Below are 13,021 nucleotides of genomic sequence, written 5' to 3' on the forward strand. Positions count from 1 at the left end.
CCTGTCCGTTGAATCCAAGGCCATTCCAGGGCCTTCAAAGTCCCGGCTTGAGCAAAGGTGCTAACCTGCATTTGGATTCCTGCTCTGAACTTAATTTGCAGTATAGGTTATTCGCTTGAGGTGCAAAGGGGGGCATATTGAGTTCAGTGTACAATTTATTTGATGAATGAAACAAATGGCGTGTGCCACAGTGACATGAAGTGTACAATTTGGTTAATGAATCAAATGGCGTGTGCTACAGCTACATGAACTAAATCATGACTATAGTATTTTGCAACGTTTTGGACACATAATTTTTTTTAACTGATCAAACAGCAGAAGGTGTTAATCTTATTCAGTAGGATATTATATCATGGATGGCTTCTGAAAGTAAAAGTCTGATTAAACTCTTTTATCAACAAAAAAAGGTACTATACATTTAGTACGGCATATTAAGTTGCAGGACATGGGTAGGGGTGAGGACGGTTCCCCCTCTGTTATTCACAACTTCTCTCATATAATAAACTCATATGGAGTACAAGTTATTATGAATAACCACACAAAAGATCAGCTCATGGAGAGCAAGCCATAAAGTATACAATTAAGCTGTACTAAGATCTGCATATACTAACGGCCAGTGGCGGAGCTTGGATGAAAAACCTGTGCGGGCCAACTCAAAAGAAAGCACAACTATATATCTAGTATGCAATTATCCATGAGTTTATCATTGTTGCTTTTCTGTAAGGTCTTTTGCCCGCGCGCGTGATCATCGTCTTTGCTTCTACTCGTACCCTAGCAAGTGACCCAACAGATGACTCCGGCACTTTGATTCTTCTTTTATCAAACAAGAAGGTGGCTCGCTGCTGCAATTTATAGAATGTAAAGTATAGTTGAGCGAAAAAATCAGGCTATGATCGGAGTTGGCGAAATCAGAATTTATAGAATTGCAAGGGAATTTAAGATGCAGTGCTCGATTGCTGGTTGCCTTGGCCGCCGGCTAGACGCAGCTCGCTGTGAGGCTGCTCCTGCATGGTTATTGGAACTATGGCGGCTGCTCTCTATTGTGTGCCCGTACTAAACCAAGACGAGCAGAAGTAGACGCATCTCGTTGCAAGTGGAGGACGCTGGCCACACTGCTGGATTTTGCATCGACAAGTAGTAGCCTGAATAGACGTTGCATAGTTACTGGGCTGAGCTACAAAAGTATAGGTATTAATATTTTTTGTTAAAATCTTGGGCGGGCCATGGCCCAGGTCTGCCCCAACTGAGCTCCGCCCCTGCTAACGGCCATCAACTGTTGTGATACTCACTGCATTCACAGAGTTTGATGTAATCTCCCTTCCTTCTTCGTCCGCACAAGTACCTTGAGCAAAATACACAGGTTGCTTTGGAGCTGGAAGCGGTGCGCTTTCGTTCTCGAACATAAACATAACCGATGACATAAGTGGCCTATCCCTAGCATGGTCCTGAACACACAAGAGTCCCACATGAATACAACGCAGAACTTCATGAAGTCGGAAACTTGCAACAAAGGAAGAGTCCACAAGTTCAATGGCGTTTCCATCTTCCCACAGTCTCCATGCCTGAGCAATAGAGTGAGGTCAACATCAAGTTACTAACTTCACTGTTGGGAAAGGGGGGAGGGGGAGATTGAAAATATCTTGTAATCATACTGACATAAGTGATAAGGCTAGAAAAGTTTGTTATGAGCTGAGGTGAATTGATCTTCAAGCCACTGACAATCTCTAAGAGAAGAACACCGAAGCTATATGTGTCTGATTTTACAGAAAAAGCACCTCCCATCGCATATTCAGGCGACATATAACCACTGTTAAACATTAAACAAGTCAAGGAGTCCTCAAAACAAACTGTAGCAAACCATAAAATAGCAATGTCAAGGATTTGTTGGTAAACCAATTACTTACTATGTCCCAATGACCCTGGTAGTGTTTGCTTGGTTTTGGTTTGTAGCGAAAATTTTTGCCATACCAAAATCTGAAATTTTCGGATTCATTTCCGTGTCCAACAAGATGTTGCTTGCTTTGAGATCTCTGTGAATTATTGTTAATCTTGAATCTTGATGGAGATAAAGAAGACCTCTTGCTATTCCTTTAATTATTTTCAACCGTGTCGACCAATCAAGCACATGTTTTCATGAAGCATCTTTCATGTTTAATATAAAATGAAGCTTGTCAACATGATTAAAACTTTGGTTACTTTAAAGAATTTTCTAATGTGCATTCAACAAAAGATAAAAGAGATTTACCGAAAAGAAAAACATCCAAGCTTTTGTTAGGTAAGTATTCGTAGATCAGTAACTTCTCGTCTTCATGAATGCACGACCCAAGAAGTCCGACTAGGTTCTTGTGCTGCAGCTTGGCAATTAGAATTACTTCATTTTTGAACTCCACTATACCTTGTCCGGAGCTCTGACTAAGCCTTTTTACAGCAACCTCATTTCCACCTTCAAGTGTGCCCTACATGAGCGCATATTTTTCACTTGAACAGGTTGGACACCGACTTTTTTTTACTTCTAATAAAGATACCTTTTCACAAAAAGAAGTACTCCCTCCATCCCGAAGTTGTACTAAATCAACGACATTTATTTTGGGACGGAGGGAGTATATTTTAACCCCTTTTAATTCTGATCCCACAAGATATTATTCAACTCTAAAATTGTTTCCGTTATGCCCTTGAATATCAAAACTAGTGCAAATCACCAACTCAACCAGACCACACTGATTTTGGACTATGTGGCATCAACATGGACATATATTTCAGCAATTCCATATTACTAATAGGTGATCCCCACTAACCAATTTTCCACAACATGTCAACTCAACATGCAACCATGCGTAGGAAGCGGCCGACCTCAACATGCAACCGTGCATGGAAAAAAAATGCCCCATTCCATTATGCTGCTTATTTTCAATAATCTAATCCCATATATTACTAAATAGGTGACCCCCACTAACCTATTTCTCTCAATAATTTTATAGTTGGATAAAAATGATTTGAGAATCAAGGGTGTTTTAGGAGTCAGACAACAATTGAAGTGTAAAATATGTTTGTTTGATCTTCTGTTGAAACACATTCTGATAACCACAATCTATTACCTTGTAAACATTGCCAAAACCTCCCCGTCCAAGCAAGTTGGAATCAGCGAAAAAATTTGTTGCTGAAAGGATGTCTCCATAGCTAACAAATGGAAATTCCGTATGTTTGCCTTCGAGATTGTTGGATGTGCTAAAGTATCCTCGTGACAGTTTCTTCTGCTTTTCCTTCTTTTGCAATGTGCCTGCTTGTTAGGACATCAAATACTTAACATTTACACTAGTGTCATATGTAAAAACAAGAGGACATTTGTTACTCTACCTCTATATTTGTACATCCAGACAAGGCATACGCATATTAGTAGCAGCACACATGCTATAATCAGGATTATAATCTTTACTGAACTGATCCCCTTATAAACTGCAGAAATGCAACAAACCAAAATTTTGGAATTTACTTGAATATAAGTACCATGATGGGTCTGTGCAATTAAACTAAGTGTCTAGACTAACATAATTTTTTTTGAGCATCAGTACAGACACAAGCGCTCATATACACGCGCATACACTCACCCCTATGAACGCACACACGCACACCCTACCCCTATGAGCACCTCCGAGAGACTGAGCCGGCATATCATCTTGAGATTTACGAAGTCACCGTAGGCGCCTCGTCATCAACGGAACGTCTCCTCTCACTGAAAGCGCATCGCCGGAATCCTGAAATAAATCCAGGAATAATGCGAGCACCAGGATTTGAACCCTGGTGGGTTGGGGATACCACTGTCCACCTAACCAACTCAATCACAGGTTGATTCGCTAGACTAACATAATTTAGCTAACTGGGCTACCACGGTTTGTGGTAAAATAAAGATTTGATCATTTTAAAAGAGTATTTATGCTCGTGTATAGAAACTACCCCTCCAAATTAAATAATGTATATTTGGCTAGTGTCAGGCCATGGCAGTAACTGGCTATTTCCTCATGGAAAAGCTAAGACATGAATCTGAAAAGAATTGTAAACGCATTTGAAACTGAAGGTTTGTCAAGAATGGAAAAGTATATCTATTGTATTTGTAAATGATCTTGAAAGGAATTGCCAGTTTGATAAAAAGGATGTTCCATATTACTCTCTTTAGTTATTGAAAATGTGGCGTTTTGGATATGGAACTTCTAAATTTTAGTTGTTGATACCATTCAAGAAAAATAGATTAGGTTAAAAATGATATGCCTAAATTTTCGCCACATATTACATCTATAGTATTATAATCTTGTTGGGTTTGGTACATATATTAAAGTAGGAAAACAATGTTCACATTTTGATTACCATGTCATCATTCAAATATCATGTCAAGGTGATGGGAAAATTAGACGGACATAGGCAGTAAGATAGTACAACATTTTATAATCTGGGTATGTTCATGAGAAATCATATGTCCACACGCTCCCTTTGTGAATATCGGTGTTAATTTGAAGAGTACATGCTAATTACTTGGGAAGAAAGGAGAGGGTGGAACAATACCAGGAGAATCAGCAAGCCATAAGTACAGGCTCTCACCGCCGTTGATTGCCTTCCAAATGTCAACAAGCTCCCCTGACCATACCAAGCACCTTGACGGGTCAGCCATACCTATCGCCCCGCTTAAGTTAGCATAAGCGTAAGCTACACATGAGCAGTTGCGCCTGCACTCAGCCTCGCACTCATCCAAGCTTCTATTGTGTATATGCAAGACCTTGTCGGGAACTTTCATCCCAGGCAAGGCCACAAAATGACTTTGATTACCACATTTCAACGCTTGCTTTCTCCGACATCCATTAGAAAAGTTTGCATCATCGACAGTCTCAAACCCCTCAAGACATTGGCAAGTTGGGGCCATTTGAGTCAAGTCACAGTAACTGAATGGGCCACACGAGGCATAGAGCTCGCATGCAGCAGTGGGGTATTCACTGATGAGTGCCCATGATGACGAGTGATTGTTCCATGCTAGAGACTTGTACTTGCCAGTATGATCAAGCATGACGCGTGTGTACACCGAGTTGTCAGCGTACGTGAAGTAGAACTCGTCTCCAGAGTTGACAACAGTCTGATAAAGGATGGAGCTGGTGTTTGATAGATATGTGCCACCGGACACTGACACACCGTTCCACACAGTGCGGCAGTATGGCCTAGTTTTGTTCCAAGTGACAAGTTGAAGGTCTGGGGCGCTAGGGTCGCCGCTGATTGACAAGTCCCCAGAAGATGGATCATCCGAGCCCTTCCAAGCAACAAGCCGCGTGATGACCTATGCCTTGTGGCTCACCAAAAACCTCATGCCTGCAAGGATTATGTCGGTTGGGTGATCAAAACTCTGCCATATGTCAGTGTTACTTGGCAACCGGAGAACAAAGTTCCCAGAGTTGCTTAGCTCTGCGTAAGCTCCTGGCGCTCCAGCAGTGATATTGCTTGGTGTCATCCAAATATTGTGGCCTCTGGAGTCAAACAATACCATTTGAGAATTGTTGGTGACGATGAGCTTCGCGGACAAAGGGGCGACGATTGGGTTGTCTCGGTTGGCAACCCACACGACGGTGTGTGGTCCGGGAAGGCTCTGGTACCATATGCCAAGGTAAAAGCTCTTGTTGGAGGTGGTCGGGGAGAAGAAGCCAAGAGCGAAGTCACCGCTCTTGGAGACGAGCTTGTCATCGTGGGTGAGTGGCTTTGCTTGTGTTAGCTGGTCATCCGATTTGCATAAAGAACTCAAGAACAAGAGGAAGAAGATGGAGATGTAGTGCATACCCATTAGGCTCCTTCATTCATCTGGTTGTGCCGAGGACGAAAGTGTGTCACTGATATAAATGAGAGATGGCAGAATCTTGAAATGATGTGGAAAAAAGACACAGCTGGGTAGGCTAGTGATGATATAGATAAAAATATCAAGGTCGACTAGACCATGGCATAGATGACTGGCCAGACTGAAAAAGTCTACAAACGGCATTCAACGCGCAAGGAAAAATCGTCACTATAGCTACAGGTCCGGATTGGGGCCTAGAGTAGGAGGGCGACAGGAGAAACCTCGTTGGCATCATCTACGGCCATACCTGACGGCTATCACCGGCCTCGTCAGGGCCACAAAACGGTCGGCTGATGATTCATGAGCTTCACCCACACTGGAAGAGCGACGTGTGTGGTAAAGCCTTGTGTTGTTTCCGAATTCCGATCGACTTGTGTATGGAGTTATGAACATGCATGAGTGGGCACAGAGGGCTCTGGCATTGACATCTCACTATGGGCCCAAAAGGGTAAGACCCAATCGAAGGATTTGAAAATATATACTCCCTCCTAAATATAAGGCATTTTTTAGGTTAGTTTAGCCTACAAAATTTTTTATATATATTTTGATACAGAGGTAGTATCAAAGAATAAGAGAAATTGATTTGAAGATATTAAAGTGGCAAAGTCTCGATTTTCGGACTAATCTATAGAGACGGCAAGGAGAACAACCTTTCTTCAGGGACCTTGACTGGTACTGATGGCTGGACAACAGCACGCCAGCAAGTCTCATAGACTTGAATAATGCCATACGCCCAAAGAAAAGTCGTTACTACGAACAGTTCAAACTTGAGTAGTGACAGCTCATGATCACGCGCTCATCGCTTCCTGAGATAATGCAATGCTTGATATCGTCGGAGCCGGTGGACGCTGTGGTCGACATAGACCTGGCCATGGGCAGCCCGGCCCGGCCGGCCCGGCCCGGCCCGACGCTGCTCCCGGGCCGGGCTCAGGCCTAGATTTTGAGCCCGGTGGCCTGGCCGGGCCGGGCCTGGGCCCGTCATTTTTGCCGTTTTCTGAAGGGGCCCGGCCTGAGGCCCGAGGCCCGACGGGCTTTTGCATGTTCGGGCTGGGCTTGGGCCCAAAAACTAGGCCCGATGGCCGGGCCGGGCCGGGCTTGGGCCCAGGTTTTTTGGCTCGAGCTTGGCTAGGTCCGGCCCGAAGCCCGGCCCGGCCCGAGGTTTGGCCAGGTATAGGTCGACATAATCACTATGTGCCTTTTCTTCCGAGTAACTCACAAGACGCCTACACATTAAGAGAAAGTAGAATTGACCAGGGTTAATAAGTTAAATAGGATGAAAACCAATACTAATTTATTCAATGACGTGGCATTCATACCGGTGTGGTGGTCGAGAAAGCTGCTCCGGCACGCCGCTTACAGCGCGTCAATGTCGTTTCCAATCAAACATGAACGGACGGGTGAGAGGACGATTTCCTCCCGCATCAAGCGGAGCTCATCCGCCTTCCTGGCATTCAGGCCGACGCGGCAGAAGAAGGTGTAGTGATTGGGTCATCGTGGTTGGGTCATCGTGGGTCCCAGTTCTGGCAATCCATCATACAACTCCTCCCAGTCCTCCCTATCGGGACCTCGATTGCAGTTGGATCCTGCACCGCCATGCTGTTCTAGTTCGATAGATGGCTGGGGACTCCCCCTTCGCGACTCGCTTCCCTGACCTGTTCACCATCGCGGTAGATCCACGGATTTCTGTAGCGGTGGCCCTTATTGACTTAGGGCACCTCGCGTTCCGGAGACCATTTGGACCGGCGGAGAATGCTGAGTGGCAGGACCTGCTCGACTGCATTGCTTTGCACGAGCCGGTTGGAGATAGGAGAGGACCGCACCAGGTGGCGGCTAGAGCAATCTGGGCAATTCTTCTCTAAATATCTCTACCAGGCTATAGCCCCTTCGTCGGGCCCTGAGGCTCTCACCATCATCTGGGCGATTCGGCTCCCCTTGAAGATTAGGATCTTCTTGTGGCAATGGATTCGCGGCCGCCTTCCGTCCGACGTAGAGGTCCTGAAGCGCAACGACCCTGGTGATGGGCGGTGCCCGCTTTGAGGGCCTGAAGAGGATACACACCATATCATCTTCACCTGTGTGTCTGCGCAGTTCCTCTGGAGCTGTTTCCATGAATTAGTGGGTGAAAGCTGGGACCATAACAACTTTCCCGCTCTCTTCGCCGAACTTCAGGCGTTACCACCCGCGTCTCGCCACATTAGGTGGTTGACCATCGGTGTGCTAGCCTGGATGCTGTGGACTATTAGAAATAAGCTTGTGATTCAGCATGTCCCTCTTCGTCGCGCTACTGACGCTTTGTTCAAATGGTATGGTTACTTGCAGTTTTGGCGGCCGCTTAGCCGCCCTAGGGAGAGAGACGCCATCACCTCCATCATCACCCAGCTTTGCGCGATGGCTCTCCGGATGGCTCTTCCGCTTCCCCCACCACCACCAGAGCCGGATTAGATCTTCTCTACCTCGCCGCCACCGCCATTTATGTGTTGTGCGTGCCTCTTTATGTGCTGGGCTTGTTGTGCTGTGCCGACAACTGAACCTTGTGTAGTGTTTGTGTGCGTGTGTGTTGGACCTTGCTTGCGGTGACGTTGTATGTGTGTGTGTTGTTCGGATGGTACCTTGTTGACTTTGTACTCGGTGGTTTGCTTTTTTTATAAAGCGGGCTGAAAGGCTTTTTCGGTAAGGCATGTATCTGTCAAGCAGATAAAAGTGCAGCTAATAGAAGTGTTCCCAGTTTGATTGATTTGTGGAACTTTTATAGGCTAACAATACAAATGATACAGTGCCTACATTCCTTGTTAGTTCCCTATTCACAGCCTTTTCGCTCTCACCCAACAACCTACTAAAAAAATTTGCACTCCACATATTTGTACATCACAAACTATCAGCCCCTGATAAAGTGTACGGCCTCCCATCTAGCGCCCCACAAGTGTTGTGATACTCACTACATTCATAGAAATTTTCCTTTTTCCGTTATTTTCCCAGGTTCGAAGCTTCGTAGAGGAAAATATCAATATGTAGGCTGCTTTGGTGCTGGGAGCAGTGCACTTTCATTCTCCAACATAAAAGTAAGATGCAAGGAAGAGCAAGAGAAGTCGTCGACGATGCTACTGGCGCAGAGAAAAGTCGTCGCTACGAGTTCGGATTTCAGGTCTCCATGTGGGAGTTTTCACTTTGCAGTTGGACCGAGAGTGCGACAGGGGAAACCTCATGGCTCGGAGGCGTGGGCCGGATGGAGGGTCACGCCACGGCAGCAATCTCCTGCTGCCCCCTCAACCCAGGATGGCGACCTCCTTCCATTGCCGCCGAGGCACTAGCCACCGCGGGGAGCGCCCTACCGTGCCGCTGTAGCCGCGGACGACGCCGTCGCCTCCTCCTGGTGCCGGGCCAGGACGAACAAGTCGATTGGGATCGGAGCTACGGTGTGGCTTCTCCATTCGCGCCCGGATTGCTCTACTAGAGATGTATCGCGGCGACCGGCGTGGATTTGGTCGAGGAGACGATGACGAGGGTTTGGGGAAGAATGTGTTTTTTTAAACTCCGCCTATGTTGTCTCAGCATAGCCGGTTCCAAGCCCGGGTAAAGGAGGAGGGTTGTGATAGGCTTGGCGAGCCAACGTAAAAACTCAGCCACTCTTATGGAGATGAAACCCAAAAGATTTTTGTTGGGGCGTAACCCTCTCAGCGACGCGCCACATCGGAACCCGGGTGTGGTGGAAAATGGGTAAGGGTCGGGCCGTCACCCCCCAAGTGGCGCGCCGTATATTGATCCGGATACGGTGGCAAGTGAATGAGGATCGGGTCGTCGCATCCTTAGTGGCGCGCTACATCGGCGCCCGGATGTAGTGGAAAATGAGCAAGGGTCTTCGCATTTGACTCGACGAGTGCGAAGGGTAAGGAAGCTAGCCGAGCCTAGGAGGATTCGCTTAGGTAGCTGGAATGTAGGGTCTCTGACAAGGAAGCTTCGGGAGCTAGTTGATGCAGCGGTGAGGAGAGGTGTTGATATTCTTTGCGTCCAAGAAACAAAATGGAGAGGACAGAAGGCGAAGGAGGTGGAGGATACCGGCTTCAAGCTGTGGTATACACGGGGACGGCTGTGAACAGAAATGGCGTAGGCATCTTGATCAACAAGAGCCTCAAGTATGGAGTGGTAGACGTCAAGAGACGTGGGGACCGGATTATCCTAGTCAAGCTGGTAGTTGAGGACTTGGTTCTCAATGTTATCAGCGCGTATGCCCCGCAAGTAGGCCACAATGAGAACGCCAAGAGGGAGTTCTGGGAAGGCCTGGAAGACATGGTTAGGAGTGTACCGATTGGTGAGAAGCTCTTCATAGAAGGAGACCTCAATGGTCACGTGGGTGCATCTAACACGGGTTTTGAAGGGGCACATGGGGGCTTTGGCTATGGCATCAGGAATCAAGAAGGAGAAGATATCTTAAGCTTTGCTCTAGCCTACAACATGATTGTAGCTAACACCCTCTTTAGAAAGAGAGAATCACATCTGGTGACTTTTAGTAGTGGCCAACACTCTAGCCAGATTGATTTCATCCTCTCGAGAAGAGAAGATAGGCGTGTGTGCCTAAACTGTAAGGTGATACCTGGAGAGAGTGTTGTACCCTAGCATAAGCTGGTGGTTGCTGACTTCTGCTTTCGGATTCGTGTCCAGCAGGATAAGCGTGCCAAAGTCGCTAGAACGAAGTGGTGGAAGCTCAAGGGGGAGGTAGCTCAGGTGTTCAAGGAGAGGGTCATTAAGGAGGGCCCTTGGGAGGAAGGAGGGGATGCGGACAATGTGTGGATGAAGATGGCGACTTGCAATCGTAAGGTGGCCTCGGAGGAGTTTGGAGTGTCCAGGGGAAGGAGAAGCGAAGATAAGGATACCTGGTGGTGGAATGATGATGTCCAGAAGGCGATTAAAAAGAAGAAAGAATGCTTCAGACGCCTATACCTGGATAGGAGTGCAGACAACATAGAGAAGTACAAGATGGCGAAGAAGGCCGCAAAGTGAGCTGTTGGTGAAGCAAGGGGTCGGGCATATGAGGACCTCTACCAACGGTTAGGCACGAAGGAAGGTGAAAGGGACATCTATAAGATGGCCAAGATCCGAGAGAGGAAGACGAGGGATATTGGCCAAGTCAAATGCATCAAGGACGGAGTAGGCCAACTCTTGGTGAAGGAAGAGGAGATTAAGCATAGATGGCGGGAGTACTTCGACAAGCTGTTCAATGGGGAGAATGAGAGTTCTACCACTGAACTGGGAGACTCCTTTGATGAGACCAGCATGCGTTTTGTTCGGCAAATCCAGGAGTCTGAGGTGAAGGAGGCTTTAAAAAGGATGAAAGGAGGCAAGGCGATGGGCCCTGATTGTATCCCCATTGAGGTGTGGAAAGGTCTTGGGGACATAGCGATAGTATGGCTAACCAAGCTTTTCAACCTCATTTTTCGGGCAAACAAGATGCCAGAAGAATGGAGACAGAGTATATTAGTACCAATCTTCAAGAACAAGGGGGATGTTCAGAGTTGTACTAATTACCGTGGAATTAAACTGATGAGCCATACAATGAAGCTATGGGAGAGAGTCATTGAGCACCGCTTAAGAAGAATGACAAGCGTGACCAAAAATCAGTTTGGTTTCATGCCTGGGAGGTTGACCATGGAAGCCATTTTCTTGGTACGACAACTTATGGAGAGATATAGGGAGCAAAAGAAGGACTTGCATATGGTGTTTATTGACTTGGAGAAGGCCTATGATAAGATACCGCGGAATGTCATGTGGTGGTCCTTGGAGAAACACAAAGTCCCAGCAAAGTACATTACCCTCATCAAGGACATGTACGATAATGTTGTGACAAGTGTTCGAACAAGTGATGTCGACACCGATGACTTCCCGATTAAGATAGGACTGCATCAGGGGTCAGCTTTGAGCCCTTATCTTTTTGCATTGGTGATGGATGAGGTCACAAGGGATATACAAGGAGATATCCCATGGTGTATGCTCTTTGCGGATGATGTGGTGCTAGTTGACGATAGTCGGACGGGGGTAAATAGGAAGTTAGAGTTATGAAGACAAACCTTGGAATCGAAAGGGTTTAGGCTTAGTAGAACTAAAACCGAGTACATGATGTGCGGTTTCAGTACTACTAGGTGTGAGGAGGAGGAGGTTAGCCTTGATGGCCAGGTGGTACCTCGGAAGGGCACCTTTCGGTATTTGGGGTCAATATTGCAGGAGGATGGGGGTATTGATGAAGATGTGAACCATCGAATCAAAGCCAGATGGATGAAGTGGCGCCAAGCTTCTGGCATTCTTTGTGACAAGAGAGTGCCACAAAAGCTAAAAGGCAAGTTCTACAGGACGGCAGTTCGACCCGCAATGTTGTATGGCGCGGAGTGTTGGCCGACTAAAAGGCGACATGTTCAACAGTTAAGTGTGGCGGAGATGCGTATGTTGAGATGGATGTGTGGCCACACAAGGAAGGATCGAGTTCGGAATGATGATATACGAGATAGAGTTGGGGTAGCACCAATTGAGGAGAAGCTTGTCCAACGTCGTCTGAGATGGTTTGGGTATATTCAGCGCAGGCCTCCAGAAGCTCCAGTGCATAGCGGATGGCTAAAGCGTGCGGAGAATGTCAAGAGAGGGCGGGGTAGACCGAATTTGACATGGAAGGAGTCCGTTAAGAGAGACCTGAAGGATTGGAGTATCACCAAAGAGCTAACTATGGACAGGGGTGCGTGGAAGCTTGCTATCCATGTGTCAGAGCCATGAGTTGGTTGCGAGATCTTATGAGTTTCACCTCTAGCCTACCCTAATTTGTTTGAGACTAAAGGCTTTATTGTTGTTGTTGTTGTTTTTTTTTAAGTTGGGGAGCAACGAGCGGTCGATATGGGCCTCCAAACCGTGGACCATCACGGACTTTCGGCCTCGTAAGCACTTCAGTCGACACGGAAGGGATGGGCCAAGGCCTGCCTACCACACTACAACTGCCATCTTCTATATCTAAATAGTTATAGTCCTCACTAGTTTATTTCTTTCAACATGCAAGCATGCCACCTCATCATTCAACAAGGATGAAAAAAAGGCACACCTTAACATGCACCCATGCATAAGTAAATGCTACCTCAACATGCAAACTTGTATGGAAATTTCATTTTATTAACATTTAATAAGTAT

The 13,021-nt window shown here is 46.5% G+C and overlaps 1 pseudogene; it reads right to left on the bottom strand.

The window, feature by feature from the left end:
• Positions 1-1,259: 1,259 nt before the first annotated feature.
• On the bottom strand, positions 1,260-5,847 carry LOC119358211 (annotated as a pseudogene).
• Positions 5,848-13,021: the final 7,174 nt, after the last annotated feature.

The sequence above is a fragment of the Triticum dicoccoides genome, chromosome 2A (assembly GCF_002162155.2).
Source record: "Triticum dicoccoides isolate Atlit2015 ecotype Zavitan chromosome 2A, WEW_v2.0, whole genome shotgun sequence".
NCBI classification, from domain to species: Eukaryota; Viridiplantae; Streptophyta; class Magnoliopsida; order Poales; family Poaceae; genus Triticum; species Triticum dicoccoides.